Genomic DNA, 4587 nt, shown 5'->3' on the forward strand with positions numbered 1-4587 from the left:
TGACTGGACAGAACTGAGAAAAGATTCCATTTTGATAACAACTTCGTCCCCACAATCAATTTTCTTTATAATTTTCCTGAGCTTAAGTGAGTAGCCATTTTGAAGTATCAGCTGTCAAGGCTAGTGGCTGTTCCACAATCATAGAATCATAGAATCGTTAAGGTTGGAAAAGACCCTTAAGATCATCAAGTCCAGCTGTTAACCTAACACTGCCAAGTCCACCACTAAACCATGTCCTCCAGCACCACGTCTGCCCGTCTTTTAAATACCTCCAGGGATGGACACTCAACCCCTTCCCTGGGCAGCCTGTGCCAGTGCCTGACTGCCCTTTTGGTGAAGAAGTTTTTCCTAATATCCAACCTAAACTTCCCCTGGCGCAGCTTGAGGCCCTTTCCTCTTGTCCTATTGCTTGTTAGTAGGGAGAAGAGACCGACCCCCACCTGACTACAGCCTCCTTTCAGGTAGTTGTAGAGAGTGATGAGGTCTCCCCTCAGCCTCCTCTTCTCCAGACTAAACAACCCCGGCAATGAATCTATTCAGGCCATGATCATCGCTCCTCAGGCAACCACTAACTTCCAGTCCAGTGCCTGACTAATTTTGCCTATCTCGATGAGATCCAAAAGCATGTCCTCCTATCGGCTGCCATATCTTTTGAATTAAGAAAAAAAAGACTACCTAATCTTAATGATTTTTAGAACACCCAGCAACATTTGATAGGAAGTGCCCCTTAGAGTTTTTCTTTCTTCAAAGTACAACAGGTCTTCAAGGTCTGTTTCTGCTCTGAATTAGCATATTTCTCATTTGAAATCACATTTTTTCCAAGCTTGACTGCTTTAAACACAAATACCCAGTAGTTTACTATGAGAATAAAAAACAAATTTAAATTTAAGTAAATGAACACATTCACTCATCAACTATCACTTGTTTCTGTTATAGAAGAGATTAAAAGCAGAGAGCCAAATAATAACTGGGAATATACTGATATGGTTTGTGGCAAGTACGAAGAATCTTGCCTACACCTGTGACAGATGACAGAACTAGAGAAATATTACGCATTTTTGGAGGAGTCTGTGTCCTCCTCAGACAACCCTAGCAGCTATAGCACACACTGGGGAAATGCAGAACGTGTTTGACACCGTGCTCACCTCCAGTACTAGAAAAGTCATCACCATGGGTACAAGCATAAAACCTACCACCTCACCACGTAATTGGGGAAAAACAACTCCACTGCAGTCTCAAACCCCACCTTTCACAAATTTCCCCAAAGCAAATCCAAGTACAATCTGAGTAGCACTGGGGATAATGCAGTTCAGAATGTCTATAACATCCTGCAAGAAGCATGACCTCAATAAGAACCTACTGAATTTGTAATAAGTTATGGAAGAGTTTTTCCTGAGAAGGTACATACTGTAATAGTTAACGAGGCCTCCAACTGTTGAACCCTTTAACTGACAACAGTTTAGGTGAAGCTCCAGCAGTGCTGAGTGTGAGAAAACATTGCACAAGGTCTTTCACAGATTTCTGTGAATCAAAGTCACTAAGAACACTGAAAAAACAGAGATGAAAATGAAGTGACTGTTAAAGACACCAGTCAACACTGATGCCGGCTTTGTGTCAGACCATTTAGCCGTTCCTTCCATAAAAAGAGAGCTTGTTGAAGAATGGAACAACTTAGACACAAATTCACCTAAGCAAAGCCCAGTAGGACTAAAAAGACAAAAATGGCATTGGGACATTTAGATATACAACCAGAGGAACTAAGTGGAAAAGGAATGAAAGACGACAAGAAAACACTGGGACAGGTTACCTAGGGAAGCTGTGGAGGGTCCATCCCTGGAGATATGAAAAGCCCAACTGGACATGGTCCTGTGCAACTTGCTCTGACCCCGGCTAAGCAAGAGGGTGGACTAGAGCTCCAGAGGTCCCCCTGAACCTTGAATATTGTGTGATTCTGGAACAAGCTGTTCTGGTAATCACCATAATGCAGTGACAGCCTTTTTTCAGGAAGGTACTTAAGGATATGCTTAAATTTATGCACGAACCCTACAAAAGTCAAAGGAGTTATGGTTATTGGAAGCACAAACTTATTTGCACAGCTCTAAGCATATGCTCATCACTTACTGCAGTTAAAGAAAAATTTACCTACAGGCTTAAACACGTACTCGGGTCCTTTTCTGAATGCCCTTTGTCTGTTCTTTTGTCTGTAGCACTTGGCTTCACTAGTTTTTCATGCTCCATTTACTTAGCATTATATTCTGATCAGATTTCCACACAGAAGCCTGAAGCACTGTCACTAAAACACGTAGAGAAAAAAATGACCAGTTTCTAATCACGTGAACTGAAAAGCCTCCTCCGCAGCATCTTGGAAGCAGGCCAATACTATTAGCGAACTACTAGGAAAGCAGAAGTAGCAGCTATAGCCATTAGCATAAAGAACCTGGAACCACAACTCCAGTACCACGGCCTCAGAACTAGTCACCAGTTCCCTACAGCCTCCCAGTTTGTTCCCACATTCACAAAATGAAACAATGTGCTTATATGCAGTTCTCAAATAAAAAGACGTCTATCATATATATAACTAGAGAGACAAAACACACAGAAAACAGACATTGACAAAACACAAGTAAATTTGCATTGCTTGATATTCCAGTAGAAAGCAGCACGCAAGTTTGCTTCAGAAGACAGCAGCATTCACTTACGTTTGCAAGTTCACTTTGAATCAAGTTTGAAGAGTGGCCAGTTTCCAACATTTTCCTGAACACGCGTGCAGCATATTGCTAATGGCAGGCAAAAATGCATACAGCAGCTTTCCCTGTGCCTGATAAATCGATTCTGCCACGTCTATGGCTAATGTTCTTATATTTAATAGTATTAGCATCATGTCAGTGGCTGAGCTCAGCATTGCTTTCAGTTAAAAAAACCCAAATAATCTCACCAACCAAAAGCAACAAATACCCCCACCCTTTTTAACTTGAGAAAACATGACTTGTGCAAAATTTCAAGATCCAATTTAGCATTATTCATCTACTTGAACTGTTGCTTTTGTCCTCTGCACATGCACTGGGCTTGACGCCCAGCACTGAAAGAGACAAAGGTAGTAGAGAAACAGCTTTGTTTCCATTCATAGCTGCTTGCTGCCAGAAGTAGCTGACAGAAGCCAGTTACAGTAGAAATTAGGTGTTGAAGGGAAGAGTTCAAGTGATCTATGACACTCCAATCAGCTCATTTTATTGATTCTTGGGAAGTGACTGAGTTAATTCAGACATCTCCTGCACCAAGGCCCCAAGTACAATGGCAATTCCTCACGTCTGCCTCCTGGGAATTCTCAATCATATTCTGTAAGCAGAAGTTGATTACATGGATGTCAACAACTTCTGTTAAAGAACAAAAGGTGAAGTAGGCCCTTGGAAGAAGCAGTCCAGAGGGGAACCCTCCAGCACGAAGTGTGTTATTTTAACACACCTCCACCCATGCTTTGATTGTCTCCAAGGGAAAATCACTTCCCAGTGCAAGGGCACTGCCTGCGGTACATACAGTGAAGGCACTTGACTGAACAAAACAGGCTCAGCAGAGTAACTGACATTTACCTGCCATTTAACATTTACTCGCAAGGAGAACTCAGAGGCTCTAGACAAAAGCAGAACCCCGCTGTCTAAGGTACCAGACAAGCCTTATGACCCAGTAGTGGACAAGATTAGACAGGACACAGCACCACTCAGACTGGAATACCACTTAACTGATGCAACTTTTGGAAGGAGAGGGAAAGAGGCACTGATTTCTGAACCATTAAAATGTGCAGCACAGTTCAACTGGGGAAAAAGCATAGAGAACACTAGATCACTGCAGAGGAGCACCAGAACCGTGAGTGCTGGAAGCTAAATATTGAGATAAATGGCGGTCAAACATCTTCCTCAAGATCTGCTTTGTTTACTGCCTGCACAAGATCCTGGAAAATGAAAAAAAAAATAATAACCTTTTTTTATGATCACCCAAGTACTTAAGGTGTTGTGTTGGACCTGTTGTTAATAGAGCTTCTGGCAGCTACAAGGAGAAACTACAGTTCAACTTAGGTCTCCAAAGCAGTCATGTTTAAATCTTCAAATCTGAGAGTCAAACTTACTTCAAGTGTGCCAACTGAAAATAATTTTATATAGTGTGTACCATTTTTGTATTTCTTTTGTCTGATGATACACCCCTTGCAAGTGCCTTCTTGTTCAAGACAATTTTACACAAAGTCATGGTCAAATTCACCTCAGTAAAAAAGAATTAAAAGAAGAGTGAGACTCATTTCCAGCCTTTCCATGCCTTCATTCTTCCACTAATGGAAGGAGAGGACTCTTTACACACTTCTGAAGTCTCCTCACACTAAACTATCATATAACTACTCTTAATTCTGCTTAATATCCAGTTCCAGTACTCTATTCCCCATCACTTCAGAAAGAAAGCTGTCATCAAAAAAGTGGCAAGATCAGGAAAAGTAGAACTCAAAAGTTAACAAGTGCATGCAAGATCAATGATCCAAGAAACAGGTCAAAACTACTTAGACAAAAGGCAAATTTATGAATCAAAATGGAAAAGAAGCAACAA

The sequence above is a fragment of the Platalea leucorodia genome (assembly GCF_965183815.1).
Source record: "Platalea leucorodia genome assembly, chromosome: 10".
Taxonomy (NCBI): Eukaryota; Metazoa; Chordata; class Aves; order Pelecaniformes; family Threskiornithidae; genus Platalea; species Platalea leucorodia.